The sequence below is a fragment of the Camelus ferus genome, chromosome X, assembly GCF_009834535.1.
Source record: "Camelus ferus isolate YT-003-E chromosome X, BCGSAC_Cfer_1.0, whole genome shotgun sequence".
NCBI classification, from domain to species: domain Eukaryota; kingdom Metazoa; phylum Chordata; class Mammalia; order Artiodactyla; family Camelidae; genus Camelus; species Camelus ferus.
In genome coordinates this window covers 66,851,897-66,878,381 of record NC_045732.1, presented here as the reverse complement: position 1 = coordinate 66,878,381, position 26,485 = coordinate 66,851,897, and the positions used below count along the sequence as shown (strand labels likewise).

Genomic DNA, 26,485 nt, shown 5'->3' with positions numbered 1-26,485 from the left:
GCGCACTCAATCCACTGATTCCTTCCTATGTCAGCCAGAAATGATTTGGGGCCTTCAATTCAATCCCCAAATTCCAAGCTCACACTGTATGCCAAAGCCTTATGTTGGTAGCTAGAGAGTCGGTACTTTTAATTGTCCTACTTGGTTTCTTTTTGTTTCTCGGGGTCCCAGGGAGACAAGAGAGTAAATGTGAATGAAATGGATTGACCCATAATGCCAATCACCATCATCATCATCATCATCACAGGATAGCCAACACTTACATAGGACTGATTATGCACCAAGCATAGTTCACAGGGCTTTACATGAATGAACTCAATTGTCACAACTCCAATTTGAGATATTAAGAACCCTGTTTTAGAGGACAGGAAACTGAAGTACAGAGAGATTCAGTGATATGCCCAAGGTCATGGGCTAGTCCCAGGCAGCCTTTATCCAGGCTCCACAGGCTTGACACCACACTATACCCCTCACTGCACACATTTCCATTGTTTCTGTTTTCCCCTGTTACAGAACCACTCTCAAACGTAATGTCTTAAAACAACCATCACTCTCCTTGCTCACAATGCTGTGAGTTAGGCATCTCAACACAGTTCAGGTGGCTTGTCTTTGCTCCATGGTCCCTGGAGGCTCAGCTGGATGACTCAAACAGCTGGGAACTGGTCAAGATGGCTTGACTGGGCTTCTATGTCTAGAGCCTCAATTCTCACTGTTGACTGGGTTCCTGGATTCTCTTCTGCATGGCCTTTCCATGTGGCTAGCTTGGGCTTCCTCACAGCATGGTGGTCTCATAGTAGTCAGACTTTTTCCAAGGTAGCTGGCTGCCTCAGAAAATGCAGATGCTTTTAGGCCTCTGAAAAAGCTAGACCTGAAACTGTGCACAGTGTTACTTCTGCCACGTTCTACTAGTCAAAGTAAGACCTGAGACCAGACCAGCTTTAAGAGGAGATAGAAGAGACTCCACTCTTTGATGAAAGGAGTGGTATGCTGGTACATGGAAAGAAGTAATTAATAGCCTTAATAACCATCTTTGGTGACTACTACACCACTTATATACATTATTTATATTATGCTTTATATATATGTGTTAATTTGTTTCTTCACATGTTTGTCTATATAAACTTAAAAAATTGATTAAAAAAGTCAAAAATTATAGATATTTTGGCCAATACTCTGCAACCATTGACCCAGCTTTAAGATGCCTAGTGAGTGTTAGAAATCACTCCGAGGCCTGGATCCCCATGAAGTGTTTTAGTGCCTTTTCTGGTGGCTCAGCCAGCTCTCCCAGACCCCATTGACTTAGAAGACCATGATTCTAGGGCTGACCCTGGGACCTACCTGCATGGGATTGCTTCTTTCTTCTAAGACAGAAACCAGAGGGCTTCTCAAATAGGGTTTTATCCCAAGGCATTAGCCCAGTGGGACTCACTCAGGGAAAACCAGCCAGCCTGGCAGACCTCATGGCTTTAAGAGAAGCTTCAACCATTGAAGATTCCTGGCTTGTGGTGCTAAGGGAGGAGAGTGGACAAAAGGAACTCAGGAAACATGAATTTGTAATCCTGGTTCTGCCTCTCTGCATGTGGATGGGGGACAGACAAGAAGGAGATAGCAGGAGGGCATGGTGGATATTTGTGAGTTACCATGTCACCTCACCACCTATAGACCCCAAATGACCATGAATTAAGTGATACTTTATTGTCTCCCTTCCCCCAGGGATGCTTCTGTTATGTCCTTTCCCCTCCTCAAAAATGGCAGGACCTTTGGCATAGTGTCCCACTTCTCTGCCATACGCAACCTCTTCCTCCTCTTAGCCTAGCCAGCTTCTTGTTCCTGCTGCTGAGTGCTCACTCATTCATTCAGTATTTATTGAGGGCTACTATGTGCCAGGCACTGTTCTAAGCACTCAAGAGACAGCAGTGAGCACATCAGACCAGAATACCTGCCCTTGGATAGCCTACATTCTTTTAAAATGAAACAGATGATAAACGAAACAGGCAAAATACACAGCATGTAAGGTGTTGAGTGTTCTTAGAGAAAAATGAAACAGGAAAGGGAGATAGAAATGCTGGGATGGTTTGGGGGGCTGACAATTTTAAACAGTGTGCATAGGAAAGTGCACTTTCTCTCTGAGAAAGTGACATCTGAGCAAAGACCAGAAAGAGGTGAGGGAGGGATCATGTTGAGAATAGATTCTAAGAGGAAAAAGACAGAATCAAAGAGGACAGCTAGAGGGGGTGGCAGATTGGATTAGTGTTATTAATTTTCCACTCCCCTCCTGTTAGAGAATTTTTATGCATCCTTTTGTCATGTGACTTTGCAGCACTTTCTTCTCGAGCAAATAGAATATAATTTACGACCACGTGGCTGCTGAACATGGCCACATGACTTGCTATGTCCAGTGAAACGTCAGTGGGCATGATGCTAGCAGAGATTTTAAATGTGTTTGCCTGATTTAGCTTGGCCTCTTGTATACCTGCCATCTGCCGTGAGGAGAACATATCCCAGCTGGCTGCTGATCCCAGAATGAAGAGATACATGGAGAGGATATGAACTTGACTCTCAGCCTGAAGCAGAGCCATTCCAGCCAGCCCACAGACCCAGGAGCAAGCAAAAGAAATGTTGTAAGCAATTAACATGTGGGGATTGTTTGGCAATACCGCCAGAGCAATAGCTGACAGATGGAGGTCTTGCAACAATTCATCTAAGAGATGATGATGGTTTAGACCGAGGTGGTAGCATTGGAGATGATAGAAAATGGTCAGATTCTGGATATATTTTGAAGACAGAACTAACAGTATTTGTTGATGAACTGGATGTGGGATATGAGAGAGACACAGAAACAAGGGAAACATTCAGAGACAACTCCAAACAATTTGGCTTGAGCAACTGGAAAAAAATGGAAAAGGCTAAAGGTGAAACAGGTCTTGGGTGAAGGGAATAGCAAAAGTTCAGCTTGGGACATGATGAGCTTGGCATGCTTGTTAGAGAACTCACAGTTCAGTGTTTTCCCGCAGACTGTCCTACGTTTTAAACTTCGAAAGAGTAATGATACTTCCATCTCTCTGAATTGTTTGGAAAGCTCCAAAGCCCCTACTCCAGTGGCCCCCTCACTCCATTTCCCCAACTGGTGGTGGTTTTGAAATTTTTGCGTGGAAGGAGCTTAAAGAAAGCAATCTGTTTAAAAGGGAGCTAGGAGACTTTTCTTGCAGCTGTCTTTGCATTTAAAAAAACATGGTTTTTGCTTGGATTGGATGCTATAAAGCAATAAAAAGAGCATTTTTTTCTAAAGATACTCTTGTTGGCACATTACATAAGATTGAGAAAATATCAATTTTCTATATCACATAATACAAACCATGAGGAAGTTCTTACCAATCTCACATGACACATTGGAACAAAGCTTCCCAATAGTCAAAGGCCACAGGACACCATGGATAGGACACTGTACTTTGCTCCAGGAACTGTGCTAAGTGCTGAGAATGCGGTAATGCAGCAGATGGTAATACTGTTTAAATTTATTGTCACCCTCGCCCGAGGGTATATTATACTTCCTCATCCTGTTAAACTCTGGAATGGCCATGTCACTTGCTTTACAATGAAATGTGAATAGAAGTGACTATACCACTTCTAAGCAGAAGCTTTCAGAGCCATAGAGTGATTAACACTATGGTCTGTCTTCTGTCTGCTCTGTGAACACCAATATCCCAGATAGGGACTGCTCTGTGAACCTGGGTCCCAGAGGGAAGACACATGGAGCACAGCCATTAACAACCCATGGCCAACACGTAATATGAGCAAGAAATAAATCTTTGTTTGGGGGAGTCATTTATTACTGCAGTATAACTTAGCCTAAACTGACTACTACCAAGTTATAAATGGGACAGCCGTGGTCGTTGTCCTCATGGAACATACAATTCAATGAAGAAAGCAGTAAATAAGTAAGAAAAATTAGAGAGAGAGAATTATTGCTAGACATAACATGCAGTGAATGTGATTGTGTGTGTGTGTGTGTGTGTGTATAGACTTCCTTTATATAGGTGGTCCAGTAAGGTAGGTTGCCAACCCTTGGCCCACAGAGCAAAAAGACAACTCTTCCTCTTTCTTTCTCTCTTCTCCATCTTCTCCCTTTTCCCCTTATCATCCCCTACCGTCAAGTCTCATTTATCTCACCTTCCTCCTCTATGATACTTTCTCCAGATTCTTTCTTTTCTTTCAACTCTCCACATTTCTATACATAGGTATATGGGCACATATGTGTACACATACATACACTTGCACACTTGGACACACACACACACAGAAGTAGTGCTTTGGAAACCGAACTTGATAATCATAACCCTGGGAGCCCTGCTTATCCTACCAGACTTGCTGCACTGCTTTAATTACAGCCATTATTCACAACACCTCGCACATTTTCAGTCTTGTTGACAGTATTTGGGAAGCAGCAGCTGCTCCCTTACTTTCACATTGATTGCTACTGTTTTGCCTTGCAAAAGAATATTAAATATCACAGTTAAACACAAATCTTCTTCAAGACAGTGTCTGCTCGCAGCCATTCAGATCTCGTCTCTCTCATTCAGCTGAGCTCTGCAGAGCACGTTCAGATTGGCTCCTCTGCTCAAGTTATTTCAAGATGTCTGGCTTTGATTTGATGCCACCCCCCCTGAAATCCCCCAACATCTCTGATGCCTCTGCTGCTGCCTTCCCCTCCAGTTCCCATCAGTCCACCTCAAGATGATCTACCTCTCCCAAGCCAACCCTCTGTGACTCTATTAGTGAGTTTCATGTGATTTTTAAGGACTTGGGGAAAAATTTCTGACCCCTACTCTAGCTCATGGCTCCTGAAATGACACAATTTATAGAGCAGTCCTCCACCTTCAAGCTTCCAGGCCAAGTGGTTTGTACATTGTTTTTTTTTTTTTCTCTCTGTCTCTATTTTTATGGAGATATAGTCAGTTACAATGTGTCCATTTCTGGTGTACAGTCATACATTTTTTTTAAAGATTGTGGACCCATTAACTATCTGATCAGATGTATGACTGCTTTCCTTAGAAAAATACACATACCCACAACATTTTACATATGATTTCAGAGGATTCTTTCATTTTCTAAAGCCCACTCATGCACCACCTGTCTAGGGGTACCAGAGTCCCAGGTGAGGTTAGGTGATGAGAACACCAATCCTCCTGGGGAAGAGTCAGCATCCATCAGCAGGAGTGAGTAGAACAGATTCTTTCCGGAGGCGTTAACAAAGGGGGTAACATAAGGATGCAGGCAAACGTAAGTGGCTTTAAAAGATTGCCTAACTTCAATTCTGCCTTTCTCCTACTCTCTGCTTTCTACAGTCTGACCCATGCTCACGCCCTTTCCTCACTACAGTCTTCTCTCAGAGGGCCTGATGTGCAAGGGCAGCTCCCCAAAGCACGCAGGATGGACCTCCAGGTCTGAGATTTCCCGTGTGTTTTGAAGTTCCAGGCCAGTTGTCAAGGCTGGCCCAAGCACCAGCACTTTCTCTGAACCCATTCTTTTCACTCCCAAGATCTGTAGGAAGCACGTTCTTTCAACCCAAGTCTAGCTGACAGCGTGACAAGGACAGCAGTGGACACTGGCCTCTAGAGTTTAACCTTTGAGTATTTATTTACAGTTTTGGACTCCTCCTGGCCAGCATTGGAAAGCTGCTGACTCTTCTTTCTCCATGACTGGTGAGCTCTGATGATCGGAAGTAATACAGGTGGGAAACGATGTACTTCCTTCCTTAGAAGGCATTCTAGGGCTTCCCTTGATTTTCATAAACAAACAGGCAGATTTGGGATAATAGGGTGGATAGGTAGAATTGCAGCTGAGAGACTGAATTGAATGAAAAACTGGAGTAGTGCTTTCAGCGGACCCCACAAATGTGAATGAGTTGTTAGGGAGCCTGAATATTGAAGCTGATTGGCTGAGAATGGGAGGCGGTGGAGGAAAGAGTAGGGGATTGGGAAGACACCTAGCCTGCTCTTCACTGTGTAACTTTGGGCAAGCCACTTTTCCAGCCTGAGGGTCAGTTTCCTGGATGTCAGAATCAGGCAGATTTATGGTCCTTTCATCATTAACTACGTCATGCTATCCTTCTGGAAACTTCTCACCCAATAAAGCAAAGAGGGTGGCTGCCTGGCTCCCAATCCCCCTTCTGTTAGGGAAGCATCATGGGGAGGTGGTTAAGAGCACAGGATCAGGGAGCAGACTGTCTGGCTTCCCCACCCCTAGCTGTGTGAGTTCAAGCAAATCCCTTATAACCTCTCTGAGCCTCAGTTTCCTCATCTGTAAGATAGGAATGAGAATATCCCCTCATTAGGTTGTCGTGGGGCTTAAATGAAATAATGTACATTAAATACTCAGATCACTTGGTGGCACATGGTAAGCACTCAATATGTGCTAGTCACGATTATTATTCCCTGAGAATGACCCCTTTTATACATGAAGGTGGATTCCCACACACACCCCTAGTAGCCCTGCCTATGCTAAGGGACTCTGCCTTCCAGTCCTAGCTGGGATAGAACCTTGGCTCAGATTCAGCCAATAGACTTCTGTCTCCAAGAAACATAAACTTTGAATAGAGTAAGTCAGAGAGTACAAGATGTTGCAGCTGAATCACTTTAGTGGCAACACTTTGGAACAGAGACTGAAGACGTGTTTTATTTGTCCCTTACAGTGTCTTTTATGTTAATGTGGATTTCTAGCGAACATTTTAAAACCAGGGAATGTCAAATAACAATCCACAATTCTGACTTTACTGGATCGGGTAGCACTGGGCCAAATTCCTATATGGCGACAATTGGCTAGCGGGAAGTAACAACTGCCCCAGTTCACTGGAGCCCACTTCAACCCTGCTTGACCCCCCAAGTTTGTCATCCTTGCTACTTGGGGGCATACTACTGGCATGCCTTGGTTTCTGCTATTCCTGGGCCTTGACTATTTCACTCTACCTTTGGTTCTATGAGACACCCCAGAATCCTGCGAAATATTCCCCTCAACATTTTGTATTCCCCTAAGCTACGTAGAGTGTCTGTTTACTTGCAGCCAAAAGATAAAAGACTATCAGAATGGCTGGACTCCCGTGGTAGAGCCTCTAATGCGACTGGTTCCAAAGAGCTGGCAAATTCCATGAAGTCCTTTTCAGACATTCTGATTTAGTTCTCTGATTGTCAAGGGTTGTAATCATGAGTTCCTCTACCTGGAGTTTCTATATACTAGTATCTAAGAGAACATGTGTTCTGAACTGATTTTCCCAGACAGATCCAAATTCAAACACTTGGTTCTATTATTCCCCAAAATTACAGTTGTCTTTTTAAGATAACGTGTCCTAATCTAGGGGTTGAAAAATATACTCACCATCTACTTCAAATCCTAAAGTTTTTTTTCATCATTTGAAGTAGCTCTGAAACATTAGGAGAGGGCATAATGAAACCACTCAAAATCAATTTTAAAGTCTCTTAAAGCTCTATTTAAAAGTGGTTTTCAATAAATATCTTTCTGAACATGCATAATATTACGTCCTCTCTGCCTAGAATTCACTACTGCCCTTCTCACGTGCAAAAATGCTACTCAGACTTCAAAGTTCATCCAAAAGCCACCTTCTAGATAAAATTTCTCCCTCCCACATGGGGAGACTATTCACTCCCACCAGTGTGCTCCCATAACCCTTTGAATATACTTTGAATATAGCACTCAGCACATAATATTACAGATATTGGTGTACTTATCTGTCCCTTGTACAGACGCGTGAGAGCTCTTGTCTGTGAGCTTCTTGAGGGTAAAATTCATGTCTTGGTCATCTTTGTATCCGCAGTACCTAACTCATGGTAGATGCATCACCCGTGCTTGCTGTATAGAGGTTTGTTGTGAAAAAAATTGAAGTTAGACTAGAAAAAATTCCTGAGAAAGATGTTTCCATAGATTTTACATGGTGGTGATGAACATGGATTACAAATACTGAATGGCAGTGAATAGCAAAATATTTGGTGTCACCAACAAATGAAAAACAAATGGTATACAGCACAAATGACTGGATTTTTTTTTGCATGGTGAAGGTAGATTAGGGAAATTGGCATAGCTCTTAATAAGAGATAGAAGACGTGTTAACACATCAAAAATGAATATATTTCCAAAATATAGAGTTTTATGCAAAATGTTAAATTTTTAAAAATTATTTTTATAGAAAAATACATGTGCGTTCAACTGAGGGTGACTGGTTAACAAAGTCATAGATGGCTAAAGCACATGAAAATAAAGTATGAATCAGAAATGGAGGCAGACTTGGGCAGAACACAGAAGTCTTCATAAATATCTTCAGAATGGGAAACAGCACAGAGTAAGAATGGAGACATCAATAGTCTGAAAGACCCAGAGTGGAATCTTCTGTCTTGGAGGCTGGAAAATCAAAACTAAAACCCAAATAATTCTATGAACTGAAGCCAACTAAATAAACCAGTTGAGACTTTGGGAGAGTCATCTGTGAGCAGCTAGAGACTTCACAATTGATCTGTGAAGCCTCAGAACCCAGGACAACTTTAGGAGAAATTGAACACACCAAGATTAAAAAAATATGAGAAGTCAGAAGGTGAATCTAGAGTTAAATGAAGCTGTGCTATACAACAGGTAAGGGAATGATAAACCCTTATATTTGATTATTTATTCATCCAGGTTGTAGCCCCAAATAGAATGCCAAAACTCTGTGATTGCAGAACCAGTGGACTGGAGGTCCCTGAAGACATATATTTGCATAAGTTGATAGGGATGGTGGAGATTTGAGGATGGAGGAGGCAGGAGCCTGAGGAGAGATGAGGAGAATAGAGGAAATATTATTGTCTGAGTTATGTATTGATGCATAAGAAATTACCATAAACTTAGTGGCTGAAAGCCACACGCATTTATTATCTCATAGCTTCTGTGAGTCAGGAATTTGGATATAGCTTAACTGGGTCCTTTGTTTCAGGGTCTCTCACTTGGCTGCAATCAAAGTGTCAGCCAGGGCTGGAGTGTCACTGAAAGGTTTGACTGGGGAAGGGTCTACTTCCAAGTTCACATGGTTATTGGTGTGATTCAGTTCTTCATATGTTGTTGGATTGAGTGCCTCAGTTCCCTTCTCACTGTTAACTAGAGACATCCCTCAATTCTTTGCCATGTGGGTCTCTCCAACAGGTTGCTTGCTTCATGAAAGCAGGCAAGCTATGAGGGCAATAGAAAGAATCGGCCAGCAAGACAGAGTTAAAATCATATGTAACATAATCACAGAAGTGACATCTCATCACCTTTTTCACATTCTATAGGTTAGAAGCAAGTTGCTAAGCCAGCCCACACCCAAGGGGAGGGGATGACACAAGGATGTACCAGGAGACAGGGATTATTAAGGGCCATCTTAGAGTCCGTCCACCACAATTACTGAGTTTGTGCCCCAGTGGTTCTGAAGAGATTAGCTTTGAGTCTAGTTAGAACCAGGTGCTGGAAAAGCTGCGTACTTTGTGTGATTCTGGGCATAAGGTATGCTGCTTCATGGCTCAGGTGACAAAGTGAGTCACAAAATTAGGGGAGGATTAATACGTCCCGCCCACCCCACTGCCTACCACTCTGCTACAGACAACAGTACCATTCAGGATGGCCGTCAGCAGAGGACAGCTATGTATGGTCCAGAGTGTTCTCATGGGGCCAGAAGCAATGACAAGGGGTCTTGATAAGGAAACTAGAGTGAAAGCATATGAGAAGACATGTTTCTAAGAATAAAATGAAATGCAACTAAGAGAGCCTTTGAGGGAAGACTCAGTTCCTCCCTATTCAAGTGTCTCTGAGAACCTGGCTTTGGTGTTATCTGGGCATTACATGTTCATGTGCTGTCTTGATTTTTCCTCTCAAACCACCTCTTTCTCCAACTTCCCTGTTTCTGATAGTAGTCATTTGGGCTCCAAATCTTGGCATAATCTTCAAGTCACCTGTGCTTTCCTAGAGTCATTTCTGCCAACCTACTAACAGTTCAGGCTCTCAGTACAATTTGGTACATCAATTATCTCCTATATCAGTTACAATATAGCTTCAGCTGCAAGTGACAGAACACCCAAAATGGCAGTGGCTTAAACAAGGTAGATATTTATTTCTTGTGAATGTTAAGATAGAAAGCCAGGGCTACTGAAGGCTCCACAATCATTGGGACCCAGAGTTCTTGTACCTTGTTATTCTACATTTCTCAACACAGCTCCCATTCATGGGCCAGTGTCACATCATGATCCAAGATGGCTGCTCCAGTTTCAGCCATCTTGTCTGCATTCTTGCCAGGAGGAAGAAAGAAAAACAGAGCTATTCCCCTTTGAAGGATACTTCCTGAAAGTTGTATCCACCACCGAAGCATAGCTTATAGCCCACTGGCCAGAACTTTAGTCACATAGCCACTCATAGTTCCAAAGGAGGCTCGAAATATAAAATTTATTCTGGCAGACACATTCCCAGTTTAAACTTGTGTGCTGTATACGAAGGAAGGAGAACTGATACTGGGGGACAAGTACCAATCTCTATCTTAGACTATCAAACTGAAGTGGTTCCAAACTTTCTCAACTTGAATTTAATTCTAATTTTAGCACTAGAAGTGGGACCTTACAGATCACGTGGCACAACTTGCCTTTTACAGAAGAGGCAACTGGGATCCAGAGATGAAGTAACTTGCTCATAGCAATTTGAGATTAAAACCTGACAAATTCATCTTCCTTAAGTCTCTTACAGTTTTTAAGAGGAAGAAAATATGGTGGAAAACCAGAGGCTGGGGAGTTAAGAAGGCTGAGCTCATTTCAGCCATGCCATCAGCAAGACGTGTCACATTGGACAAGTCATTTAATTCTCTTTTTGTCTCAATTACCTTCTCTGTAAAATAAGAAGATTGGATTATATGTTTCTACGTGATTCTATGATATTTTGCCATCTCACTACCACCATCTTTTCAATGGTGGTCCACTGCCTGCTGAATTTAGGTATCTGAGGCCTCCTCTGCCCATCACATACTCATTATTTCCTGAACACACCCTACATTTCCCTTTTGCTTTTTTGCTGTGTTTTATAAAATAGACTGCTTCACCAACTCCCATCTTTGGCTGATAATAATCTTCTCCATGTGTCAAGGCCCATTTTAAAATAAATACATACATACATAAAATTAAGCACTTACTATGCATTAGGCCTTGCTCTGAGAAATTAACATGTATTAAATCATTTAATACTTAAAATAAGCCTGTGAGATACATGTTATCATCATCCCCATTCTACAGAGGAGCAGACTAAAGCATAGGAAATTAAGTAACTCTGAGGGGCACAAAACATGCCTCATCAAGTAGTTTCCTCTTCTTCGTGGTCACACATTTCCCATCCTCCTTCGCCATTAAGCTAAGACCACGTGGCTGAATTCTGACCAACATAACATGGACAGAAATGATGTAAACCATTTCTAGGTCTGGACCTTAAAAACGTCTCCTGGATCCCTCCTGTCTTTTTCTCCCTTTCTGCAGCATCTTCAGAGGCTGTATGTTGACATGGTGGTATTGCAAGATGGTGGAGCTTCCATCAGCCATGGTCCTTTCTATCCTGACTATTCACTTGCCTCAAGGCACATAGTTGTTAAAGGCAGAGACAAAATGTGAAGTCAGGCCATGTGACTCCAGAGCTCATGTTCTGAACTTCTAGGCCATCCATATAATGCCTCCTCTTCCTACTTTTGTAACTTTTTCTATGGAATATTTCAAGCATTTACAGAAGTTGAAGGAATAGTACAATGAACCCAATTTAACCATCATCCAGATTAAGACATTTTCAACTCATGGCCAATCTTGTTTCCTTTAGAGTTCCACTCCCTCACTATTATTTTGAAGCAAATTCCAGTCATTATATCGTTTCATCTATAAGCATTTCATTATGTATCTCTGTAAGATAAAACCTCTTTAAAAAATAACTATATCATCATCTCACTAAAAGTATAAGCAGAAATTCCTTAATATTATTAAATACCTAGTGTACATATTATTAATTTGTGTTTTTATAGATTTTTTGAAATCAGGAAAAATGAGATCTACACATTGCAATTGGTTGATGAGTCTGTCCTGTCTTTTTTTTAAAAAACATTTCCCAAATATGCATAATATATAAAATATATATGTATATAATTGACATAACATTGTATACATCAACAAAATGAAAAGGCAACCCATGGAATGGGAGAAAATATTTGAAAATCATATGTCTGATAATGGGTTAATATTCAAAATTTATAAAGAACTCATAGAACCCAATAGCAAAAAAAAACACACACAAAATCCAACCTGATTAAAAATGAGACCGAGGAACTAAACAGACATTTTTCAAAAGAAGACATACAGATGGCCAACAGGTACATGAAAAGTGCTCAACATCACTAATCATCAGGGAAATGAAAATCAAAACCACAATGAGATACCACCTCACACCTGTTAAAATGGCTAATTATTGAAAACAAGAAATAACAAGTGTTGTTGAGGATGTGGAGAAAAGAGCACCCTTGTGCACCACTGGTGGACATGTAAACTGGTGCAGCTACTATGGAAAACGGTATGGAGTTTCCTTGAGAAATTAAAAATAGAGCTGCCGTAAGATTCAGCAATTCTAGTCCTGGGTACTTATCCAAAGAAAATGAAAATACTAACATGGAAACCTATATGCACACTTATGTTCACTGCAGCATTAGTTACAATAGCCAAGATATGGAAACAACCCAAATGTCCATTGACAGATAAAGGGACAATGAAAACGTGATTGTTACATACATGTATAATAAAATATTCAGCCATAAAAAAGAATGAAATCTTGCCATTTGTAACAATATGGATGGAACTTGAGGGCATTATGCTACGTGAAACAAGACAAAGAAAGACAAATATATGATCTCTTATATGTGGAATCTAGGGAAATAAAACAAAAACAAAAACATTGTGTAAGTTTAAGGTGTACAACGTTTGATATACATGTATGCTTCAAAATGGTTAGCACAATAAAGTTAGCTAATGCATCCATCCCATCACATAGTTAACATTTCTTTTTTGTGATGGAAAAGTTTAAGATTTACTCTCTTGGCAACTTTCAAGTATATAATACAGTACTGTTAACTAGAGTCACCATGATGTGCATTAGATCTCCAGAACCTATTTATTTTCTAAATGGGAGTTTGTACCCTTTGACCAGTATGTCCCATTTTCCCCCTACTCCTTAGCCCTGGCATCCATTGTTCTACTTTCTGTTTCTATGAGTTTGACTTTTTTTCTTCAGATTTCACATATAGATGAGATCATACGATATTTGTCTATTTCCATTTGACTTATTTCACTGAGCATATTGCCCTCAAGGACCATCCATGTTGTCACAGAAGTCAGGATTTCCTTCTTTTTATGGCCTAGTAATATTCCACTGTATATATTTATATGCACACATTTTCTCTATCTATTCATCCATTAATGGACACTAAGGTTATTTCTATGTCTTGGCTATTGTGAACAATGTTGCAATGAACATCAGGGTGCAGATTCCTCTTTGAGATAGTGATTTCATTTTCTCTGATTATGTACCCAGAAGTGGGATTGCTGGATCATACGGTAGTTTTATTTTTAACTTTTTGAGGAATCTCCATACTGTTTTCCATAGTGGCTGAACCAGTTTACATTCTCACCAGCACTGCACTAGGGTTCCCTTTTTCCCACATCCTCGCCAACACTTGTTGCCACTTGTCTTCTTGATAATAGCCATTTAAACAAGTGTGTGATGATATCTCAGTGTGGCTTTGATTTGCATTTCCCTGATGAGTAGGTATATTGAGCATCTTTGATAAGGCTCTTAAATATCTATTCATCTCTAAAAACCCTTCTTTCTCTTCTTTTATTCTTTGTAATTTATTTGTTGAAGAAAATGAGTAGTTTATCCTATAGAATTTTCTATAGTTTGGATTAATGCCACCCTCTTGTGCTTTTCCTGATTTTCCCAGTTGGAATCATTTCTTCCTTCTAGGAACTCCGCTTCCCACAGCTATTTGTTGCCCTTTAATAGCACTGATTGTAGCCTTGATTTTTTTAAGTATGAGTGTGTACTTGCTCTCCTGAAAGAAGGAATAACCCCCTTTTCATCTCTGTGTGAACTTCCACCCTCAATCCAAGACCCTAGACTTGTTTTTTTTGTAGACTAGGAACTCCATAATTTTTGTGAGACTGTTGTTTGATGTGCTGAGGTCAAGGTGGCAGTTAAGCTGTAGGCCTGCCTGACAGGGTGTGGAGACTTGCTGTTTGAAGAGAAATATTTGCCCAGGAAGGAAGGGTGAGAAGGGTTAGGAGTCTAGGCCCTGGAGTCAGACATCCTCATGTTTGAGGCAAAATGTCACTGTCTGCTGACTGGATGACTTTCTCAAGTCATTTGACTTCTCCATATTAGTCAGGTTCCTAATTGCAAGCAACAGAAACTGACTCTAGTTGATTAAAGCAGAAAATGGGTTAATTAAGGTTTAATTAAGTTTACAGAGTAATTGGGAGGGATGGAGAACAAGGCTTGAGGCAAAAAAGTCAAGAATAATATCCAAAACCACACCATGGGCCTGTCTTGGTGAGGAAATCACTGTCGTCACTATCAACAACTTCAAGCACTAGGTGCCACAGTTTGCTCTGTTAGAGTTCCTGGTGATTCTTCACTTCAGACAGAGGACTGGAAGCAATGCTGGTAATATCTAGAGACTGTTTAAGAGACTGCATTTAGTCTCTTAATGTGCTGACAACTCCGTCTCATTGTGATCTAATGAATCAGAATATGGTCAGTTCCAGAAGAATTTGTCAGGTCTAGAGTGAAAGCCAAAATCTTGGTTCTACTGTTTATCTTCCTACCAAAAGGCGGACAGGAAAAAAAGAGCCCCATCCTTCCCTGTGGCTCTTCAGGAACTATATCCAAGGTTCAAAATCAGAAAACAACTTTTCAGCATTGGTTTCAGAGCTAGCTAGCTCTACCTCCTTCAGGGTTTTTATTCTTACCAAAAAACTACACTATTTGGGCCCTACTCTCTCCAAAGCTAATCTGATACACTAATTTGATCTAAGAGGTTAATGATTCATAAAGCATTATTGTGTAGTAATTCTACACATTCTAATAAGAACTTTCAGTTAATTAATTCTTTCCTTTACTCAGCAAACATTTATTGAACTTCCATTATGCTCTGGGCACTATGCTAGATGTTGGAGACACAGGAGTGACGTAGACAAACATGGCACCTGCACCAATTGAGGCTTACAGTCTGGTGAAGACAGACAAGCAAATATACAACTATAAAGAGGTATATGATGGTTTTAAAATATGTCAACAAATTCTTTTATGCTCTTGTCAGGAGGTGGGATTTAATTCCCCTCCTCTTGGGTGTAGGTGGGACTTAGTGACTCACTTCTAACAAGTAGAATGCAGCAGAAGTAATGATGCATGAAGTCTAAGACTTGGTCATAGAGACACTGCAGTTTCCTTCTTTCTCCCTTTCTTGAATCACTTGCTCCGAGAGGAGTCACTGCCATATAATAAGGACACTCAAGAAGCCCTATGGAACTGAGGCCTCCTGCCAAAAGACATGTGAGTGAGCCCTCTTCCAGGTAGATCTTCCAGCCCCAGTCAAGCTTTCAGATGACTACAGACACAGTCAACACTTTGTTTACACCCTCATGGGAGATCCCAAGTCAGAATCACCCAACTAAGCCACTCCTGATCCATAGAAACTGTGAAATAATAAATGCTAATTCTTTTCAAGCCTCTAAGGTTTGGGGTAATTTGTTATAAAGCAATAGGTAACTAATACAAAGTGTGTAAGTGTCATGAAAAAGGAAGCACAGGGTGCTGTGAAAACATATAGCACAGGCTCTTAATCAAGTTTGGAGAGTCAAATAAGTTTTTAGTGAGTGGTCAGTTAACTTGAGACCTCAACAGAAAAGAGGAATTCACCAGGATGCAGGGATTGATGTAAAAAGAAAAGTATGCACAGAGAAACTTATGTGTGAAGGCAGAGAAAAGAAAGTAAATTTGAGGTTTTACTTCAATGGAAGTGAAGAAAAATCTGGAGTCAAAAAGATCAGTTAGAAGACAGCTTCAGCCATTCAAATATAAAAGTATAGTCACTTGAAATAGGGAAGTGGCTGTAGATGTGCTAAGAAGTGAATGAAATTGAAAATTATTTGGGAGGTAGAACCAATACATTTTGGCTACCTAGAGATTTGTTGGAAAGAAGTTGCAGAAACTCTCTTCTGGTAATGATTTTCTCCTTGAAGAGGAGGTTAGGTCATCTGTTCAGAGTGGGTGGGAGAAGTAGGGAGTTCAGGTCCTTGAAGGATATGGAGAAGGTTTGCAATAGCTGATCTCGTGAGTGGGAGAACTCTGATACTGATAGACAGCATTGAGGACCCAACTGAATTCAGAGACTACAGATTTATGGAAACACCAATGTGCACAATTATTTGATTTTCTCTACTATGTTCAGCAGCTCAGGTTCAGGAAGAAGGAAGAAGGTTACTTGAATTCACTTAAGATTGGAGGTTTTGCCTGGGCAGGTAACACAGAAAGACAACGGAACAAGGATTTGAGGTTACTTACTTGAGCATAATTGGAGTGATGAACAACGGCATATAAGCTGAGTTGGGAAGGAGATGAGGACAGGAAAGAGGCCAATAGAGTGAAGTGTGATACACGCTGTGATGTACCACCCAGATCACCTTCCAATGAAGGACTTGTTGCCTCGGTTGTAAGGAGTGCCATCAGCCGTGCTGCCAGAGCCTTCAGAGATTGCTTCACAGATGCAGAGAGATAGCTGCCTTACACAAAGAAGTCACACCCCTTCCCCAGTGGCCCTCATTCAGTAATTGACTGAGACGTGAGTATAAAGGCCTGGTCATCTTGGCCCAACTCAGAACAACACTTAAGGACTGTTGTAGCTTCAGAACTTCCCTATGGGATTGACCAAGACTGTCACTGGGCCTTCATTGTATCCCAGTATCTGCCCAGTTCTGCTTCCTTCTCCTCCTTTCTACAGGTCTTAATAAACATCTTGCACACTAAACTCCCTCTCAGAGTTTGCTTCCTGGGGAACCCAACCTGTGACATGGCGTCTGTGGACTGAGTCCCAGTGAGGTTGAAGGACTAGTATACTGGGAATAATTTGAGGTGGAAGGATGGGAGGGTGTGGTAACAGGGTGAAATGTCTTATGATTTCAGAGGTGGAGCAATTATGGATGATGATGAGGACAAGGGTGTGGCCAAGAGACTAGGTAGATAAAGTGGGATAAAGGCAGGATCTTTGAGGATGAGGAAGTCACCAAGAATTCACTAAGTCACAAGTATTTATTTTCTTAAGAATCTATTGTATTAGCTGTTTATTTTTGTGTAAGAAACTGCCCTCAAATCTAGAGGCTTAAAACAATAAACATTTGTTATCTCACAGTGTCTGAATCAGGAATTTGAAAGTGTCTCTCACTATGTATTGACCAGACCTATATCTCAAGGCTTGACTGAGGGAGGATCTACTTCCAATTTCCTTCCAAGCTTACTCACATGGCTGCTGACAAGTCTCAGGGCCTCTCTGGCTGTCGACTAGAGGTATCAGTTCCTTGCTACGTGGGCCTTTCTTTCCATAGAGCAGCTCCCAACATGGCCGCTGGCTTCCCTCAGAGTGAATGAGCAAAAGAGTGAGAGAGGGCATTCAAGACAGAAGGCATAGTCCTTTGTAATCCAATCTACGAAGTGACCACCATCGCTCTGCTTCATTCTATTTGCTGGATGGGAGTCAGAGTTTAGCCCACACTCAAGAGGAAGGGATTACACAAGGGGGTGAATAAGAGGAGGGGGAGATCATGGGAGCCATTTTGGAGGCTGCCTACCATACCTACTATGTACATGGCACTATTCTAAGTGCGAGAAATGATATAGCAGTGAACAAGGCAGGCAAAGACCTTTTTTCTTAATACTTTCAAGTTGGGTGGGACAGACAAAAACAAGTGAGCAGTCAAGATCATTTCAGAACATGGTATGTGCTATGAAAATAATAAAGTAGGATAAATGAAAGACAGTAAGTGGGTGAGGTGGCAGTAAGGGGTTATTTTATAACGGATGGCCACAAAATACTTCTCTGAAGAGACATTTCAGCCAAGAACTGGATGGATAAGAAGTAGTTATCCTTGCAAAAAGTTGGGAGAAAAACTTGCTGGGCAGAGGCAAGGGCAAATGTAAGGAATGAGCTTGGCAAGTTCTAGTGGCAAGAGCAGAGTAAGAGGATCCAAAAGGACAGACCAGAAGCAGGGGGAGGTGATCAAACAGGACCTTGTAACCCCCGCAGGGGGAGAAATATGGACTTCATCCTAAAAGCAATGGGAGGCCACTGGAGGGTTTAAGCAAATGGTGACACAGTCTAATTTAGGTTTTTAAAATATCACATTGTCTGCTGTAGGGAGAACACAGACTGAATTTTTGAAGTGTTGAGTAGAGATATAGAAAGATGGCAGGACTTGATATGGAAAGAATGAGAGGCAGGTGCTTGTGTATCCATCGAATGATGGAGACGTTAGTAGGTGACCATAATGCACAAGGGGACGACGTGGGATTGCTACCTAGAAGGAGCTTCAGAGGAGTAGAGGTTTTGACCTACAGGTGGAGGAGGAGTGGTCTGGAAGCAGCGCTTCTGAGCAAGGACACCAAACTCACATCCTGGCTTACAAGTTGGTAGGTTGTGAGGTAATGAACTGCCTCCACTAGAGAGGCCTATTCAGGAAGCCAGGTGTCAGTAAAGGCATCAGGAGTAAAGAACATTCGATGAGGAGGTCCCTGCCTGAAGCAAGTGGTGGGGAGCCCTTTCATCATCTGGTGTCACCAACCCACAACAAAGATCATTCAGGACTCTTCTCTGAGTTTGAGCACCGTCATTCAATTTGAGGCAGAGACACTATAAATTCAGAGAATTCTGAGGTGGATGTTAGCCAGGTAAGCTGTTTTTGGAAATTAATTGTAGGCTTTAGGCTTCAGCCTTTGAAATTCCAATTAGGCTATTCATCAGCCTCCCTTCACAAATCTTCAACTTCTCTTCATTCTTCAGTCTACTGCTCCCCTCCCCCTGACTCAGCTAGGGCAGTCGGCGAGGGAAAACGTGCTTTTCTGGCTTCCGACAGCAATGACCAGAGAACTAACAGGCCAAGCTGCAAAGAAGCCAGCCAAGAGCCAGACTTGGCCCTGGAGTCAGAGGTTCTTTTCTTTCCCCTTGGGCCAGTGTTTCTCAACCTTTTTTTTTTCTTTTCTTTTCATTATAACTCCACTCAAGAGCCTTTTTAGACATTTCTTTCCTGGTCTCTTTCTCCTCATGAAATGTTAATACTACAGCTGTAGTGTATATCTGTTTACGTGCTGTGGCTTTTTGGTGGGCCACACATCACTGCAACATCTAAGATCCCTCCACCTCTAAGAACCAATTTTGGCCCCCTCGGGGGTGATATCACCTCCATGGATAATGCATTCCCTAAGGCAAAGAAGCACCTCTGATGGTGAAGACTTTAGGCACAAGGGTAGAGCCCATTGCGAGACACTGTAGTGTTGGAAGCTGGGAGGAGTTAGCCCCGCACCCAGACCGCATCAAGCACGGAACCTAACGCTGCTGCAGATAGAACTGTGCCTGATACTTCATAAACTGGAGGTCGAGTTTGGAAATTGGTCCTTTGCACTTGTTTACTTATCCTTGGTAGGTTCCATTAGAAGCCAGTGGTTGTTCCTGGGACTGCGAGCTGAGTTCTAGACTGGCAGAGTAAACCTCACACCAAAGGTGACCACCTGAAACCACGGTCATTCCACGAAACAAACACTGAGGGGCCTCTCCTGTGGCAAGACCGGGCCATGGCTTTTGGGTGGAATCTTCCATCTTCTGTGTGCCTAGTAAGCAGCCTGGCATCCCTGCCTCCTCCCCCCTGCTGTGGTTCTTCCACTCATCTGACAGGAGGAACACGTGCAGCCCACCAGGAGGGCTGCCTTCCCCATCTCCTCCAAGACGGCTTATTAGCTGGAAGGTAGCGGAGAGGGTAGGGGTGGGGCAAGGGGGGGCTGTCCTGGAGAGGCAGACAACTCCCCAGAGAGCAGCCTCTAGCTGAGCTGCATTGAGGGAGCTGGGGGCCCTCGTCTGGGCAGTGGAGTTAGGGAGAGAGTGCCTCCTGCCCCCGCCCTCTCCCACTCTCAGGCTGCCGGAAGCTGGGCAGGCTGCCATGACCAGATGCTCTATTATTACCCAGCCTTTCCTTCACCTGAGCCTCCCCTCCCCTCTGAGCAGCAGCAGGCTGTCCACCTCCATTTCCAAGCCTATGTTTCCAGGACAGCAGGCTGAGATAGACTGTATCTATAAAGAGAATCATTGAAGAGCTCTTAGGCTGGACTATGCTATTTTCTCATCTCCCAAGCAGACCTGGCCTCCCAGCACGCTCCCCCAAACAGTCTGATCTGGGAATAAAGCAAAATCAGTGTGTTCACCTTATTTATTGGAGACTCACATGTTAGGCCCACGTGACAGCCCCCAGTGCCTTGAGTTCCCCGGGGCTCTCTGATTTTCCTCGGAGAAGACTCCCATGGGATCTCTCTCTCTCTCTCTCTCTCTCTCTCTCTCTCTCTCTCTCTCTCTTTCTCTCTCTCTCTCTCTCTCTCTCTCTCTCTCTCTCTCTCACACACACACACACACACCAGTTAACACAGGAAGGAATCCTCCAGCTGTGTTCTGAACTCTGACTCAGTGGGTCCCACACTTCAGTCTGTATCAGAACCACCTGGAGAGCTTGTCCAGGCAGAGGCCCCAGAGATGCCGGTTCAGTAGGTCTGGAATGAAGCGTAGGCGCTGGGATTTCTAACAAGCTTCCGAGTGACCCAGATGCTCAGCAGTCCCAGGCTGGCATTGGGGAAAGATAGCTCTAGGCAGCTCTTGGATGGGCTTCAGGAACTCCATGGACCACCCCCGGCACCCTATGCAGATTGTGTGTATGGTGCTTTTGTCCAGATAGATGCCCACACAATTAAAAGACTCTGCTATAAGAGAGTAGTCAGAACATATCGTGTATTTCATGGGAAGAAGCAGACATTGATCAACAAAGGAGGCCACTGGATCCCCTGGGGGAGGCTGCCTGTAGGAGGGGAAAGTGCCACCAACTCAAAAGAATGGCCCTTTTGCCCCCAGAGACCAAGAGCTGGGGTCTTGATGACCAAGTGACTGTTTTCTCATAGCACAGTCTTCTGTGAAAAAATCAAATGCTAGTCAAGTCCCCCTTATCCATGGCCTGCTCCTGCAAGACTCAGGCCTCCCCTAAAGCCTGCTTTGTGCATGAAGCCCTCTATCCTTCAACTGTACCTTCTCCTCTTGGAGTGGGGATGTGCTTGGTTTGTGCTTTAATGAAAGAAGAGACAGAAAGAAGGGGAAGAGAGTGGGAGAAAGATTGAAAAGGTCATTTTTTAAATCTACATATCAAAAAAGATAAAGAGCTCCAAGTGTGATTCTCCCAAACACACACACACACACGCACACACATGCACACATGCACACACAGACTGGGATGCTCTTATAACCACATGGTATAATTTGAGAGACCCCCACACAAGTGTCATTTTCCCCATCAGTCACTTCTCCTTTATAGCTTCATTTGAGTCTTGAATCCTGAGCTTTTGCCTCTTTCAAGTTTTCCTGTCAGAATTCAAATATTGCCGTCCCTTGGTATCTGAGAGGAATTGGTCCCAGCACTCCTGTGGATACCAAAATCTACAGATGCTCATGCCTCTTGTATCAAATTGTATAGTATTTGCACATAGCTTATGCACATCGCCTGTATACTTTAAATCATCTCTAGATTATTTAAAATGCCCAGTGCCCATTGTCAATGCTGTGTAGTTACCAGTGCATGGCAAATTTGAGTTTTTCTTTTTGGAACTTTCTGGAATTTTTGTCCCAAATATTTTCAGTCCACATTTGGTTGCATTGATGGATGTGCAAACTGGGGAGATGGAGGGGAAACTGTGTTCTAGTTGAGGACTGAGACTTCAACCTGGGGTTCTTAACCTGATTCCATGGATGTCCCTAAATTGTGGGAAGCTTTAGTGTGTGTCAGAATTATCAGAATGTGTTTACATGCAAATCCCATGTCCCCATCCATTTGCAAAGAATCTGATTTCTTAACTCTAGTGAGGTGCTCAGGAGTCTGTAATTTAAACATGGCTCCCAAGAGAGTCTAATACAGGTTGTACCTAGGACACAATTCAAGAAACACTACTCTTCAGAAGGACTGTGAACTCCCTAAAAGGAAATGTAGGTGTGTGAGTATATCTCTGGGCATTGGGTACAGAGCTTGAATCAGATTCTGAAGGATTCCTTGAATTGAAAAGGTGAATAATCACTAACCAGTTAACATTTTAGCAAGGAATAGCAAAACTAGGATCTGGAATATAAGAGGTAAGGCAAGAAGGAAAGGAACTTCCCTAGACTGTACACAATAGTGAATCAGGGAAAGCTCCTCAGCAAAGTCACTTTGCTACCGGTTCTGACTGAGAAATTGGAGAAATTACAAGTATCATGACTAAAATGAAGGATCTTTAACCTGTGGAAAAAATGTGCAATTTATATCACAAAGAGCTCTTTTCTTTACTACATAAAGAGCTGTTGCAAATTAATAAAGGCCAGACATAATATTAGAACTGCAACTTATGTTGTTCATCAACTACACTGCAATAAAAAATAATTAATTACAATAAAGAAAAGACCACTAAGCCAATAGAAAAAATAGGCAATGGATGTGAACAAGCAGTTCACGGAAGAGAAAACACAAATGGCTCTTAAACATATAAAAATATGCTCAATGTCACTCATAATAAGAGAAATGCAACTTAATACTGCAATAAGATCTCATTTTTCACCTGTCAGATTGAGGGATATGAAAAAGTGTGATAATACACTGTGCTGGTGGATGTGTAGATTGGAATATCACCGTGGAAGGCATTGTATAAAAGTTACAGAGGCCCACATCATTTGATGCAGCCATCCCACACTTAAGAATTTACTGGACGGTGGGGGGAGGGTATGGCTCAGTGGTAGAGTGAGCTGCTTAGCATGCACGAGGTCCTGGATTCAATCCCAGTATCGCCATTAAAAATAAATAAATAAACTTAATTACCTCCCCCCCAAAGTAAAACAAAGAAATAGAAAAAGAATTTATCAGACAAATGTACTCCCATTGTGGAAAACCTAAATACCTGTCCACAGAAGACAGGTTAAATAATTCATAGCAATCCATATGAAGGAATAGTGTGCAGCTATAAAATGGCTAATTGTTTTATGTGCTTATGGAAAGCATCTTGAAGATGCATATTTCTGTGGGAGAAAAGTGAGATGCTGAACAACGTGTCTGACATGCTGCCATTTGTAAAAGTATATGTATATTTGCTTGTATTTATATGGACTCTTTCCTGCAGAATACATGAAGGACTGTTAACAGTCATTAGACATGATAGGGTTTGGGGGGAAAAAACTTACTTTTTATTTATACTCTTTTGCATCTTTTGGCTCATTTGCATGTATTTCTTATTAAAAAATAAATAAAATGCTAAAAAATGGAAACTAAAGCAAGCAAGCAGGCTCTGGCTGCAGTGGGAAGGGTAGTTGCAGAACGGGCGACTGGAGCAGAGATCCTCCCAATGAGAAGCACGGTCCCCCAGCAGAGAGGCGGGACCGCACCACTGCAGCCTCTGGCTCCCAGCCAGGCACGCTGGAGGTTCTCAACAATTTTGATACGGGATTGGGTGGGATACATCATATTCCTCAGGGATGTTGGGGTGTAAATAAGATTGAGAGCCACTGAAGCACAGGCAGGGAGACCCTGAAGAAAGCTGTTCCTCCTCCTCTCTACACCTTAAAATCTACTCCACTGTCAAGGCCTGGTTCAGAGGCTGGCTCCTCCAAAAGGACCTGGACGATCTCCCTCTCTGAGGCCTCAATCCCACTTCCTGTAGGTTAAAGCTCATTTCTTCCCTCTGTGCTCCAACAGCATTTTCCTTAATCTGTTCTTACGGGATACATTTCAATCTGCTTTATGGTTCAGATATGAATTTGCATATTAGAATTTCCCAGTAGATTGAGAAACCCTCAGTGGCTAGGAGTCTGTCTCCCCATCTCTGTCTGCACCCTTCAGTGTGGGCACAGTGACTAGAGACGACCCCTAGTAAAGGCAACACCAGCCTCCTTACAGGGCACCCAGGGCAAACGTGTGCTCTCAATGCAGGAGACATAGGCATGGTGCATGATAATAGCCCCCAAAATAGTCCTTAACCTGGCTGTCTTCCCACCAAGTCACTTGATTCACTCAGATGTTTGGAGGAATGTTTCTCACCAGCCAGCCAGGCACTAGCAGATAGGACTCAGCAAATAGTCCACATTTCTAGATACCCTTAACAGTTCTGGAGCAGAGCTGGTGCCCTGTTTCCCCTCTCTCCTCCCATGCCCGCAGCAGGTCTCATTACTCAGGCAGACTCACCTTTCCATTCTCCCCAGACATGGCCTCAAAACCCCCCTCACAAGACAGCAGCTACCTACCAATCAGCTGGGATTAGCACACATTGCTTAACTCTTCTATTTCCTCTCTTTACAGCCTCCTCTCTCTCTTTTCCGCAAGTAGTTTAGGCAGCAACATGGGGGAGGGCAGCTATTATGAAAACACCTATTCAGGCATGCTTTCCGGACCACAGATCAAAAGCTTAGCTAAGAGTGGACACAGAATATTGACTTGTTAGTTTTTCTCATTCTTTTCAATTGCTTTGACTCGGTGATAGCTGATTGGTCCAAACCATCCATTTGGAAACTTCCTAAAAAGAGGAATGGAGATAGGATGCTTGGAGGGCTGAAGACAGGGTGCTGAATTACACTCTGACTACATAAGACAACCAGATTATATTAAAACCAGATCTGTCCACTCAGGTTGTGGGCTTTGTAAAAGTCTGTTAGAACACACAGATTGGAACATGCAGCGGTCCTTGGATGATAAGGGTTGAATGGTCAGGCTGAACTGCAAACATTGGCAATCATTTTCTCTGGTTCCTCAGATCTAATCTTAATCAAAGGAGGCTGCATGGAGGAAGTGGTAGTATCAAGGAGCTTTAAGGGAAAGATTTGATAACCTGGTTTTCATGAAGCAGAAAAAGATATCAAGGGGAAGGAATGGTCTGGTCTAGAGCTTAAAGAAAGCTTGGGGAATAGAAATGGGGGGGTCCGACAGTGTTCTTAATCGGGAAGGATACTGAAAATGAAACAGAAGCTAGGGTCAGCTCTCTGATGCTTCACCGCATGACACAGTAGTCAGTAAATGTCCCAAAGTCTGTGCCCTCACTGAGGATGGCCTTGCTTCTCCACTTTTCTGCCTGTCAAACTCAGCAGTCAGAAATAGACCTGAGATATGTTCATTCCAACTGAAGTGTGAAGGGCTGGAAAGGCTGAATGTATTGCCTCTTCTGGGGAGATTTGCATTTTGATAAAACCAGCAGTTTCTTAATAATGGGAATTCAGGTAGGAGCTACCCAGAAGTGTTCTGGAGAGTGAAGACGTTTTCTCCATCCCCTGAAGTCACATCAGTATTGCTGGAGCCTCCTGTGTTTCTTATTCCTCATCCACACCATGGGGATTAGAGCATTATTTGATTCCTAGTATGGTTCTGAGGATTAAATGAGATAATGAATGCATATAAAATATTTAGCACAGTGCTTGGCACTTAGGAAGAACTCAACAAATATTAGATCTTTATCTGGATTACACTGCCTACTCATAGTGCCAGCCCATATAATAGCACATGTTCTGTATGTGTAAACACATTTGACTGTCCTTTATGATTGGATTATCACATTCTGTTGATTCTTATTTTGTGGTTGGCTTTATTCCTTTGATAACTATGTAAGTTTAAAAAGCTAAAGCTCCAATCTGTTCTTAGAAACAATGATCAGTACACATATGTAAACTAAAAAAATGTGCACTATACTGTATATATGTATTTACATGCAATATAATGTATATGTGCAAACTGTAATAATTCTACCTAATAAAACTGGAAAAAAAAAGATACTGATTTTTACCAAGGATTAAAGTGATGCTGCCCTAGAGAGAGGTCCCCGTGACCGAAGCTCTGTTCAAAGAAATCAGTAATTAGGCAGCTCCTGCGTCCAACTTTGGATCTTACTTTCTCGTAAGATGCTGAGGCTGGACCTATGGCATCCTTCACTAAAACTCTAAGAAAAGCTGATTCTGCCTAAGTGCTATTAAAGTGGTATCCTGTGGAAAAATAAATGAACTAAGTACATAAGCATTATGTATGTGGGCCTGGAGTTAAGAGACCAGGGTTCTAGCCTTTATTTAAACACTCAGAAGATCAGCGAATTTGGCCTCAGGCTCATAGAAATTAGGACT

General features: G+C 42.4%; 1 long non-coding RNA gene across 1 annotated transcript; it reads left to right on the top strand.

Annotated features, from left to right (window-relative positions):
- The first annotated feature begins 2,469 nt into the window (after window positions 1–2,469).
- Window positions 2,470–8,353, top strand: LOC116661938. Its single transcript, XR_004317896.1, has 3 exons — window positions 2,470–2,621; window positions 5,645–5,731; window positions 8,198–8,353. It is a non-coding gene; the product is annotated as an uncharacterized LOC116661938 (long non-coding RNA).
- Window positions 8,354–26,485: the final 18,132 nt, after the last annotated feature.